The sequence below is a fragment of the Linepithema humile genome, chromosome 6, assembly GCF_040581485.1.
Source record: "Linepithema humile isolate Giens D197 chromosome 6, Lhum_UNIL_v1.0, whole genome shotgun sequence".
Taxonomy (NCBI): Eukaryota; Metazoa; Arthropoda; class Insecta; order Hymenoptera; family Formicidae; genus Linepithema; species Linepithema humile.
The window spans coordinates 23,972,221-23,986,119 of record NC_090133.1 but is presented as its reverse complement, the minus strand read 5'-3'; positions in this window follow the sequence as shown (position 1 = coordinate 23,986,119).

The following is a 13,899-nucleotide window of genomic DNA, read 5'->3' as shown; positions in this document are numbered from 1 at the left end:
AATTAATCCGCTATAAATGCAATTAATTTAGAGTGATTTCCTCCGTGCGGTAACCGCTTCCAATTAAATTTAACGCAATCCATTACGCTGACAGGAAAAAAGAAATAAAGAAAAATATGAGAAGGTTGACTAAGAGAAGAGGGAAAGGCTCCGTATTTCTCTTCATCGAACGAAGCAAGCCAGAATGCAAAAACTTGCACGCAAAAATATCGATCGTATGTCGGTTAGCGAAGTCGCGTAGACGCGTGAATCTCAATTTGCCAGCTGGTCCCCGCGGACACGGTGCCTTCACGTGTATCCACCAAATATTTACATAAGGTACGGACGAGATAGCACGCAGTAACGCACCGATACGTTTCTTTCTGTGTAGCAATGTAATATTTTATCCATTTTTAAAAAGATTAATTTGCTAGCTCAAAAAGCAATTTATATCTTCCTAAATATTAAAATGCTTGACTTTCAAAACCGACTGTCAAATAATTAAATAATATTAATACTTAACTTTTAAACTATAGCATTTTGATAGCGATCAAAACAATTACAATCAAACTTTCGACAAGGAAACATCGATCACATTCAAATTAAACACTTCTCAAATTTGAAGTAAAAAAGAAAGCGCACAGCTTCTGGCATATATTACATATGTAAGGTTTTCTCTTTTCTTTCTATTATACATTGTTAAATCATATCAATAGTTGTTGCCGCAGAATATTCAATTGGCCTCATTCTTTTCGATCTTTTGACAATCGTCGAGTTTCATCCTCAATAAAACTCAGCTTCTCTTTTTCTTTGAATTTTCGTTTGCATAGAACGGCAGTTAAAGGACTACTACGGGACGAGATGCCGACGGCGCAACAGCGTTCAGTCGTAACGCTTGGGCGGAGCAACATCACGAAAGCTTCGTCGGCGCAGCATGGCTAATTAATCAGACTTTTATGGTCGTCCTTCAGCTGAGCCCTCGACCGCCGTCCAGTTTGTCGCTGTTCCTTCTTTCTCTTTTCTTTTCTCTCTTTCACTTCTTTGCCACTTCGTCAGTTCATCTCACTTTCGAATGTATGCTTGACCTTTCACGGGCCATCGGGAACAGGGAGTATGCCATTTACCTTTACACCATTCGTTGAGTTATTCGTGCGATTCTGCAAACGCATAAATTATTCATGCCGCGATTAATGCGGTTAAATATTTAGGTACTCCGTTATTCTTTCACTTTAGCACGTCGCACCTTCGTTGGTGTAAAGCGGTGATTACCACGGGCTGCCGCTTCGCGCAAACAAATTTTCGCAAAGAGCCGTGCAGACGCACTACCGCCGACGTAGCGACGTCCTTAATTGGCTCTAATTAGGCGGTTATACGTTAAATGCACGACGTCGCGAGCGCGCTTTCTCCCGCGCGTGAAGAGAGCCACCAATGTCGTTTTCAACGCGTAACATACGCGTAAATGTACGAAAATCCTTTTTAAATTTTTAGATATTATTCCTTATTTCTTTAGATAACTATTTCTTCAGACAAAAAGTGATAAGTATCAGTTTTTCTTCATGTGCAATCTCGTGACGATACAAATTCTTTTGACAACCGAGTATGTATGTCACTATGATTAGCATATATAAAATGCTTACATTATACGTTTTCTATTATAATTAGTCAATGTTCTGAAACTAATCTCTGGATACATCGCTGTTCTTAATAAAGAATAGCCTACTTTATATGAAAACGCGTGTACACATATCAATCTGTCACCATTACAAATCATCGTATAGCCTCGATGTTTCGCGGATATCTTGCAAGACGTGGATGATATACATAAGCGCAAACAGCTACGCGAACGTGGGATAGATGGGCTGCACGTTGTGGCAGGGATATTCTCGGGAAATTCACCATTTTTAAGCTTATCCGTGGTACTTATTTTTCGAGAGATACGGGAGGCCCAGGGTTTCACCCTGGCAGCAGGCGGAAGGATACAAAACGAGCGCGAGCTCACCGGCGTAAAGGATGGACGTGTTTTCCAACCGTAGGAACGAGATACGTTCTTCGGAAAATCGGTGACCGTTTTAGTAAACGCGATTGTCGATATTATCTCTTGGCTTTGCTATCGAATCTTATATAACTCGATTAGTTTCCAAATCCATTCACATTTAACGGATTTTACATTTTTGTCTCGTATTTTATGTCACGAGAAATATTGCAAAATCTTTGAAATATACCAAGTTTTGCAAATATGCGTAAAAAATATAAAAATTGATAAAGATAGCTTATCTCGAACGGATATTATATACATATGTACACATAGTAACAGAAAAGTGTCTCATAACTCCTTTGTCTTTTACGTTCTGCAATCCGCCCATAAATTAGTCAAGAGTAAAAGAGTGCCACTTAACCAGCGACAATAATTCTTTGCCACGAGAGTTGGGTTGAGTAGACGATATATGTTCCCGTGAGACAGATGACAGCGCAATTTTCTGCCGAAGAAGATTTTGAGAAGATTCGTCTTGGGATAATTTTTTACGGATATTTTGATTAAATTTAAACATAGGTCAACATAGGTACAATAAAAAAAAGTTTTAGATACCTTTTCTACCGTGTAAATTGCCATGTGTCTCTGAAATATTATTTCACATAAATGTTACGCTTGGTTTTTTTCTTTTAATTTGATAAATCTGAGAAAGATGTCCAATGCTGATGTCGCTCGTCTTGAACTAGCGTGGAGTAGCATCGAAATTGTTCGTACGTGCGAAATTGCGATCTTGGGCGACCTGCGAGTCGTAAAAATCTGACGTAGTAAAAATTAGGATTGCCCTGGGGTGTAGTGTAAAAGCGTTGGTAGAGTTTATGTGAGCTTCGGTATCCCACGATTGTAAAAGGTTCAAGGTTTCGAAAAGTGGATGTTAAGTCTTTGGGGAATCATGTATCGGTAATAAGTCAAGCGGCAAGAATTTGATGGCCTTTTCTCAATTATTAATTTATAAAGATTTAAGAACACTTTTATGAATTATTGTTTAAATTGATTTAAAACATGAGAAAAAATTGTTTAATTAATTACGTACTGCTTTTAGAACAATGCGCGTCGTGTTATTAAAACTACAGAAAGATATAAAGGCTACACAGAACAATAACAATTAGTATAATGAATAAGAAAGCAGTAAGAAAAAAAGCAGCGTCTTTCGCGTCTTTGATATGTCTGTCTACAGCGACGCTTAGATTAAATTTCTCGCGCATTGACATTGCAACAAAGCGGGTATACCATTGTGCAACGTATAACATTACTTTGAATGGCGAGAGTCGCAAAGAACATCCCGCAAGAGACGTCTGAATATTCACATATCATCCACCCTCGCTATTGTAGCTTTTATTTGCACTCCACATTTTCCTTTATCCCGTTACGAGCAGTTCCGGGAAGAACACAGCACTAAATCATAGAACAGCGAAACTGATGAAACGCATTTCGAAATGTGACCCCAGGGAAAAGCGAGACGACATTACTCCGCCCGGATCAATATTTCCAATATAATGCGCTCGACAACGAATTGCTCGATATTTATATAAGAATTTTCCATTTGTAGATATTCATTATACTGTCAATTTTTTACACTAGTAGTATAATAATGGAGATTTATGTATGATGTATGTGGTATTTGTAGATACATTCACTCTCGTAGTCATCGTATCGTCTCGTTTCTATTTGATCAATTAATCATAATCACATTTAAAAAATAACTGCGTTTTAATGGCGTGCTCAATATGAGCAAATCTAATCAAACCGAAATTTCAGTAAATTTTACTGTTACTGAGATGGAAAATTGCAGCACAGTAAAAATTGCATTTAGATATGGGGCAAAAACTCAGTTAAAATTTATATTGAAACTTCAATTAAATTTCACGTAAGCTACATAGAATCATTTTAAATAAAAAAAAAATTAATTAAAATAATATTAAAAGCATATGTGTTGTAGAAAACCTGTAAGATTATTGATAAGAGTAATTATGTTTTTTCATAAGTTTGAACGAACGCAACATGTTAAAGAGCGAATTTTTAATATAAAATTCAACTTAGTGTGCAATCTTATTATTGTTCTCGTTTGTTAAAAAAAATTCTGAATTGCGTTAAAGTAAATGACGGTCGAATGGTAAAATAAGAATACAATTAGACGAAAAGACCTTCATAAACATTGCACGCGAACAAATTGCCTTTTTCCGAATTATCCTTAGCACGATTACAAGACGTCAGTAACGCCAGCCGTTAATCGAATAAGTCTCTAATCTCATTTAACTCGCTCGCTGAATGGTTTGAACTTCGCAGTCGTGGACGGGGATGGGCCAGGCTCAGCCGAGACTCGGTTGAGACAACGTGCCTCGAATGAAGAAAACGCTTCGCAGGTAACACTGTCGCCGCGATGCAGCAACAAAGGCTCTAAACGTCGTGCATGCTGCGGCCGACGTAATTCTGCGTTGTCGGTTTTACGTTCTCTATCGATTCGCCGGAACAAACGCATTAACCGCGAACCGCGAACCGCCTAGTCTCAAAGGAGCAATGTGGCTACCGCACTCTACTAATGCAAAGCCCTCCACTGTCCCGGGCTCTCCGTCTATCGCACTCCCTTTTCCTTTTCCGGGCCCTTCCACTCCGCCCCTTGCACTTCATCGAGGGCTCGCGGCTCCTAAATTTCCTACCCTTTAGTAATAATATATCTGTCCCTTGGGTGTCGCTGAAGAGTCCATCTCACCCTACCCAAGACCCCACGTGCGACTATTATCTTATATATAGCTAAGCTCGAACTCGAGTTTCCTCTCGAGCAATCCTCGGCCCAACCTCGTGGCGTATCTTTGGACACTGCGGACGTATCTTTAAGATTGCACACCTCCGGAAACGAGCTCGTGCTGGCGCGCCTTTATGCCCACCGTGCGACCGGTCCCCTTTGAAGAATTTATCGAACAGTGGCAGGGAGAGAAAGAGAGAAAGAGAGAGAATGAGACCAGGTACACTGAAGTTGATACAAAGAAAGAGAGATAAACGATAAATGAAAACTGAAAAAAGTAAGCTAATGACGGAGGGGGACTCGGACAACTCTCTAAACTGATTGAACGTCTTTCAACAGAACGTTAAAGCTATCCGGCTTCTTGAATCTCGTACAAAATATTCTAGTTTTGTTGTATCTGCTTTATATCATTTATATTGAATGGAGAGCGATACTTTTTGAGCTATTAGCTTTGGTACGAATAACCTGAGCTATTCATCATTATTTTATCGCTCTATTCATATTGTCTTATATCGATAATGCTGATAATGTTATATTGCAATACACGTCTGAAAAAACAATCCTACGACATTTTATTCCGATATGATTTAATTGATATTGAATTATGCAAATTTATTTTGCATGCTATGTTTATTTTCTAATTTCCTAAAAATTTCGCAAAACTTACAAAAAAGATTATAGATTAAAAAATCTTATAGAACAATATATTCATTATTTAATAAAATTATATACATATTTAGTGTGTGCGTGTATATGTGTGTGTATTGTGTGATAGAAACGTGTGACTCTCTCATAATTTCTTAAATAATGGTTTATGAAGCTGAGATTTATAACTCACATATTGTATTGTAATTACTGATCTGTATTGTATTATGCTTTTAATGAGGAATGGAAATTAATTCCTAATTACTATTAATCATGAATATCATTGCAATTACATTAAGTAACATTACAAATTCAATACAAATTATTATTTTAATGAGATTCTAACTCAAAATAACATAAGATTTTAAAATAACTATCAAAGACTATCAAAGACAGGAAAAAAAGGAGAGATAATTTATAAGAAAAGAAAATGTAATAAATTAATAAAATATAATCAGTTTTTCTTAGATAACAAATACTTATATATTATGTTTTAATTATTTTACATTCTATTTAATTTCAGTAACTCTTTCTTTAAGCCAAACATTCTTTAAGTTCTTAATTCATTTCTTAGTTTAAATTTAAGAAAAATGCAATTATCACAATAAATCACATCTAATTGCATCTTAATGTATTAATTTATTAATACAGATCAATACAAGTATTCCATTACATTCTTACTTTTTTTGTTCTGATACATTTTCATTAGATAAGAATTTTTAGTAAGCCAATTTTTGTAAGCAAAAGAATTTACTTACTGGAACTTATATACATTTTCGCAAAAAGTTAAGTATACTTTTCCCGAGTATATTTTGCTTGGAAAGACTAAGACTCCCACCTGCAGTAATATTCATAGCAAAGACTTTGCATGTGTGTTCGCGGTTTTATCTCCTATTAATTAAATTAAATTAAAACATTCCCGCGTTAGCACTTGTTTTTTTAAGAAGAGACCAACATTTCCCGCAAACATTTCCGCTTGTTATCGTAAAATTAAATAACTCTTTGTGCCACTAAAACATGCACCAAGAAACGTGTTTCTACATGCTTTTATCACTATAAAATTCAATGACCGCGTAAATAATCGCTGGTTATTTCCGAACAAATTTTCCAAAAATGTTATTGCATAATATATATGCAATATTTGTAGACTGTATGTAAACTTAATTATTTGGCCAAATAAAAGTGGAAAATTACTGTATTATTTTAATTAATATATTTACAATATTAATTTAATTAATAGGGCAGATAACAATCGTAAGATTAATTGGGCATATGTAAATTATTCAGTCATATTCAGAACGGTCAAAATTAACATCGTGCCAATTGAATTTTACTATTAATGTATATTATTGTACGTAAGGCATACATCAATAATTATGCAGAACGAAAATGATTTATCTAATCGTATTAATTATACGTTCCCGTAGAGGTTGCTATTATGTGACCAAATATGCGGTATAATGCGGTCGGCTCTGCCGTAGAGTGCGAAACTATGTGGCTGTCGGTGGATACTGCAAATTGTGCGGATTACTTTCACAAATTATGCGGAATTCGTGAACTTCCACATTTCGGAGGTCGATCGCACATAGATGCCTACTTGCGTTTTTAATCGCTTTTTTGAAACGAATTTGGTAGATCTTAGTCCTTCTCTTTTATCTTCAAATCACATCTCAGTTAAATTTTTACGACAAGAAACCGAACAGGAAACCGTTAAATATCTTCCAATTATCGAGTATTTCAAGTCTGCGATGTTAACCTTTAATAAAGCAATCATGCATAAATAAAAATAAATGTGCAAATAAAAGATAATTGACCAATTTGTAAAAATAAAATGTATTGACTTAAATTAATTTAATTTAAATTGTATTCTTTCTTAAATACCAATTTCTTGTTGCTGAGAAACAAATTCCAGGATTCGTGAATTAAGATTTAACCTGGTCTAAACATTCATGCAATATTGTCAATATTCTTACCACAACGTGAAGTAAAAGTTTCGATTTGTCAAGACACATTTAGTATTCTAAGTAAATATTTATTGGCTTCATCTTTCGTGCATAAGTCTACTAAAATCCACAGAAATAAATTAGCTATGCAACTTGACATGAAACGCTGAAACATCGTTCGTGATTTTAACAATTCCTGACAAATATAAATATCGTGCCGCCTTGCATTTAACTAAAACTTCTTAATAAATAAGATTTGCATAATTAATTTCATGTCGTCGTCGCTTTAATTTAAATAAGTTCGAAATTCGGATCATAAACAGCTGCTTGATAGATGTTGAAACGCCTCTTCCGGCATATTAATGATTGAGAGTTAGCTCTCAGCGCCTTAACGATCGACAAATGGTGGAAGCAGTTCTCGTGATTTAGTTGTTATAGCGCGAACGGCATTATTCCCGACGGTTAATGCAAGAGTAAATTCATGCACGTAGTAAGGCAAACCAGTCTGTTCCTGCTGGTAATTGTACGCCATAGAATGCGTAATAGATCGATAAGGAAAGGAAGCGAGGCAGAATGGTATCATCTGGAGTGTTAAATGGAATTCAAGTTAGTGTTGTCTGAGACTCCGAGAGCGTGGTATATAACACTTCATGTAATCTTATGTATTTCGTCTCTTGAAACTGCGTTCCCGGAGAGAAAGAGAAACAAAAAGACCAATATTATTAAAAAATAGTTGAAGCATATTAATTCAATTAAGCTTGCCGTAAGCCAATAAAAATTTACAGAATAAATTGAATATTTTAATTTTGAATAAATAATTATCTTGATTTCTCGTAAAATTTATAAATACAAGTTTAGCAGGTTGTAAGATATTTACTTTTAAAAAAAACGTGTCTTATGTAATCAGCAGAAAACGACCCAACGATTTCAGTATCAAGTGCATAAAAAATCAAGGTGACGCAAACTGTGCAACTAAAGTAGTACGATTCGTCAGTTAAATGCTAAAGATCTGTAGAGATCTGATACTTATAAACTGTTCGAGACGTTACAGGCAGCAGAAGGAAAAAAGAGCACCCGACGAAAAGTTTGGCAAAACCCCAATTTTCTTTTGACCGAGCGGTATAACGCTCCTTAGCAGCGGCAATTAGCGGGAAATGTAATTACAGGCATTTAATTAAAACGAGTCGTCGTCGCGCGACGTACTTCCCTTTTCCTTTAGAACCATCGCAAACCCTTAAAGTCCATAGCCAAATTTTTTATAATTTTTTTTCTTTATTTAGTAAGCGATATCTTCAGACTCGCGTCAGGCCTTTAATTATGTGTCTGCGAATCGTTTTTTTTTGTTTTTGTTCAAGCTGCTGAGGGTGCGCTACGAATTGCACTGGAAAAAGAAAAGCACGTGTCTGCGTCATTCCAATTAGAATTTATGTTAGAACGCGTACCCGTAACGATAATTATTTTTATCTCAACATTTCTGCCCGATCTAAATAAAAGCAAGAAATAAAATAAAAATGTTCGAGTCTAAAAAAACATGAATATATCTTGATTTTTCAGTAGATATGCAATAATAAATTAGCGATCAACATTTAGCGAACAATATTCCAAACGCTTTTACAAATGCTTTTGAATAATGAAATATTGCGATAATTACGAACTTTATTCATTGTGTTGAAATTTAAGAGCTTCCTTTGTTCTAGAAGTAACAGAGACAATATGTATATATACATATGTATATTATTGTTTGCATTATTATAAATCTTTAATTAATTAATTAATAATTACTACGTTTATATTCACAATTATAACAACAATAGTAGTTAAAACAAGCGTGGAATATAGTGCAATATGAGTTGTATTGTGTTAAAGGCAGAAAAATATAAATTATACTTTTCATATTTTTAGTAATTGAATTAAATTAGTATAATAAAAATTAATAAAATTATACATTATAATGAATAAAGTTATACGTTATAAATTGTACGTAATTTATCTAAAAATAAATATAAAGGCATCATTTATTTACGGATATAATGCAATATTCTTACTTTGTCGTACTGTAAGATCGCGACAAATCGGATTATAAGATCTTGAAACGTTCGTCAAGTCCGTGCTCTAGATAATGAGTTGAGCGTCGTAAGATAGAAGTTAAACGTTTATACAATTATTCTAGATCCAGCAGGTAGTAACACCTCGTCGAATTTGTGACAAGTTCAGAGACGGGCTTCAGCACATGGCTCGCAACAGCTAGAGAAAAGCGAGGGACAACTGAGGGAAAACGGAGTATGTAACACTCCAATTAAGCTGAGGCATCAGTCCGCGATTTCTAGGGTGCAGAGCTTGACAATGAAGCTCTCATGATGCTGGATGCCGTAACGAGTTGTAACGGTATAACGCCGAAGAGCGAATGCGGGTTCGCCAAAAGTTTCTCGAATTTTCCCACGAGCTCCTTCTTGCTCGTCGCATTGGGAAAGGAGTTAACGTGTATTAATGCGAAATGTACACACAACTAATTATGGAGTGCCAACAATGTGTTAAAGATTTTATAACGTATAATTTATGATTGCAAGTTAACATCCTACAGATCAAAAGTATAAACTGGCATCTTCTGGAAACTTGAATTTCTCCTTCTACTTTTCAAATAAAATGAATACTTTAATCGCGTCACATAATTATATTATAAAGTAAGGAAAGAGAAAAATCAATACTAATGAATTAGAAATACTGTTTGAAAAATAATGTAGAATAATGTAGAAATGTCGTATTAAAGCATCGTTTGTACCATTATTTGATTAACAAATGAAATATCAAGAAAATAATAGATAATCGTTACCCAAATTGGTAGTTTTTGTGTCAAACTGACAAATAATTATATAAAAGATCCTTTTTAAAGAAAGAAAATGTGTCAAAAATAATTTATATATGTAGTCATGCATCATATAGAGTTCTGATCCAAGTTTATATTCGCAATGAATCTCTTTTACACGATTAGGTTATTAGAACTATCAAAAATATCTATAACTTAAAATAGTAGAAAGTGAATATTACATCGTTATACACATATATAACAACTCTTTAATTATCGTAAAATCATATTCGTATTTCTAGAAATTATGTCACAAAAATACAGCATTACAAATGCGTCTTGTTTGTGACATCTAACTCAATCCACAAATTAAATGGGTCAAGTTAATTCTTTATCCTATTAAACGCGCACATTGCTAAGAAATATATTACAGAAATATTATTGCAGAAGAAATATTTTCCTTTAGCTCCGGTTGAAACGATTAAAGAATCAATATCCGTCATGACGTTCTCTTCTTTTTCTCGAGTATCGGCGAGTCTCGTTTGTAAAAGAATATTGAGGGCTTCGTACCACGTAAAATAAACTGTTTTTTAGCGATTCGTTTCGAGGATTAACGCTCCGTTAGTCACGACGGATAAAACGACGGGCGGCTCCGCCGCGACGAAATTCCTGAAAGAAGTCCTCAGGGCTGACTCAAAGCGAGTCTGTCGCTCTCGCCAAGGCTCTCTCCTCCATTATTTTCCCTCCTCTGTCTTCCCTGCCGTACCCCCTCCCCCCTCCCCCTTTTCACCGCCTGACCCCCTCTCATCCCCGTCCTTTTACGCGTTACCTCGCTCGCAAAAGTTTCGATCTTGGGTGCTTCACCCCTTTTAATACGATTACCAGCCGATGCGAGTTTGCGTCGCACTCTACGTCGTCTTTGCAGAGCCTGCAGCATCCTCCCCCAATGACGCTCTAGAATTCATTTCGGTTATGGAGCAATTCCACGAGTCGTTGGCAATTTACGAAAACTTGCCGCTTTCCACGGCGCGACCGACCGATCCGCGACGCGGATCTGACAAAAAGCGATGTGGAAGCTTTCGCGAGCACTCCCGCCGAATTGCACGACGGCGCTATATTTGTACACGAACTAATATATATCCCTTCGCATATAGATTGATTCTCTGAGATTTTCAATAATTGTGAGATAATAAAGTTTGATATTTTTTCGAATAAATCGGTTTACGAAAAGATATTCATCGATAAAGAACATTTTTTGTATTTCATGTAGCATAGAAAAATCAAATGTACCATTGTAAATCTGGCTCTCAAATAAAATGTATAATCTAAATAATTGAGAAAAAATGCGATATGATAATTATGATACAAATTAATTTGTAGCTTAAAATAAAGTAAAATTCATAGAAAATACGCTTGCTCTTACTAATGCAATCGATATTTGCTAGCGCACCGCAATAAAGTTTTATATCAAACTTGTAGGTATCTACAGTCTAGGAACCAATAACTTTTGTTTACCTCTGAAAAGTATTATTTTATTACACCGCAGCAACCCGATTTTATTATTGCTCGCAATTTTTATAACCGTGGAAAACTGCGCTCAATTCGAGAGAATCCAAATTATACGCGAGTATTTCAAGAAAAGATAATCGCAAACTACTTTTGAATTTCGACCGTCAATCCGAGCGTGAATTTTCTGACTGTCGGTCTTAAAATCTCGACGAAAATCGTTTCGCCGAGATCGGACTCCTGGTGACAAAAGGGGGGGGGGGCGAATAGATGCGTCGAAACGGTGCGAAATTACGAGTCCCCCGCCGTTTACTGTGTTTCGCGCGGCGGATAAGTTTGATTGTCGGCGGTTGCAATTTGCGCGGAACATCAGGATCGCGAGGACTGCCGCGCAAAAATGCGCTCAAGATCTGTACGCCACGCGGAAAACTCAGTGAGAAAAGTTTTTATTTCGGCTGTTGCAGAATCGAGTTCTTTCTGTCGACTTTCTCTCTCCGCGCTCTTGCACCACTAGTCGGCAACGCCCGTCGTCTCGTCGTCGTCGTCTTTACCATCCCGAACGTCGTAAAATAATGTCAACGTACGAATCCGCGAGAGAGGTTTACGAACTTCTGAGCGCGCACGAAAGTACATTATTCCCGACGAATGGAAACGTGTCAAGGCGCTTTAAGGCGCATCGCGTAATATTACGTAATCATCTCTGATTTATAGAATACATTTTTGTAGAAAAAATTTTACAAGCATCCTGATTTATCCGGCTTAATTTATAGATGCACTGTAAATAATTTTCAATTATTTTTATATTTACATAAACAAGCATTTGTAATCATCTCTTTACTATTCCAATATTTTATATTTGAATTTTTGGAAATGTGTAATTAAAAATGCACATATGTATATATGTATAATTACAAAAGTATCAGACAGTTTTATAAGCAAAATCGTTTAAATTATGACTGTATTGAATCTTGCGAATAATCTGGCCGTTGTATTAATTAGTGAGATCTATTAATTATTCATGTATTTGACAAACAAAATACAGCTTTAGTGAAAGAGAAGAAGAGGTGTTACAGGTGTATTCAATTTCTTCGAGAACAGGTTTCGTGAAAGTAGAGAAACACGAAAGTCTGTGACATGTCTGCTGTCTTAAATTTAAATTTAAATGGGAAAGATTCAATCTAACGTTCAATGACCCACCTAACAGAAAATAACAAATTGAGTAATGTAATTAGATTAGATAACATATCTAAATGACAAATTTTTGAACAACTCTTTCGAGAATTTAATTAATAGCTAAACATAACTATAATTATATTTTGGATTTAATTTTGATACGGAGAAATTTTATGATTTATTCAAAATTTTTTTAACAAATGCGTGAATAATATAGAAAAATAAACAAAAATATTTTTTACGTCTTGCATTATATTAGTGCACATTTTAACTTTCAAGTACCGGTAAATGTAGAAAAGAAGTTGATTACGAAGGAAACAAGGACCGCAGAGTCGAAAAATTTTCCATAAAGCTGTCGACGCGCTTTCCTCCCGCGGTCGCTGCCGAAGCTTGCACTTGGGGAAGTGGTTGTGAGAAAAAAGAAAAATACGACAAACGCGCGCAGTATTTATAAAGAATCCTAACGACTCCGTAATTAGTGTAATTACCGCCGGTGCCGTGTCTTGCGCGGTCTTAATGCTCGCGTCACTCGAAACGCTCTTCGTAATTCCTTCTAATGTATCTGCAGGCGAAAAAGGGGCGGAAGGACCTGGTCCAACCGAGGAGGAAGGAGACCTCCGGCGCTACGACAGTGCCTGCAGTATCTAGATCGAAGCTACGCCAGTTGCGAACGGGCAGGATCCTTCTCGACGATTGCCAGTGAAAACGGATTACCTCTAATCTCTGACATTAGCTCCCGCTCTGCATCGACCGTGCTTTGCGCGCTTCTACAGGAATATGTCTCCATTTACTTTCTGCTCTTTTTCTCGGCAGCTCGCTCGCGAATATCCGAATAAAAAGGATGACACGGATAAATCTTAGTAGCGCCTGCTAGCGTACTCTTAGTGGAAATCCTTTGGAAACTGCTAATTATGAAAACGCGAGATTTTCCAGTAGCTAAATACGCATTTTATTGTTCAAATTATATGACTGTAAAGAATTTGTTTTTCAACTTCCAACTTTAAAAGTAGTTTTCGATAATTAATGTCTACAAAAATAAAGTTAAATCATTCTTATTTAATTTCTCTATTTATCGATT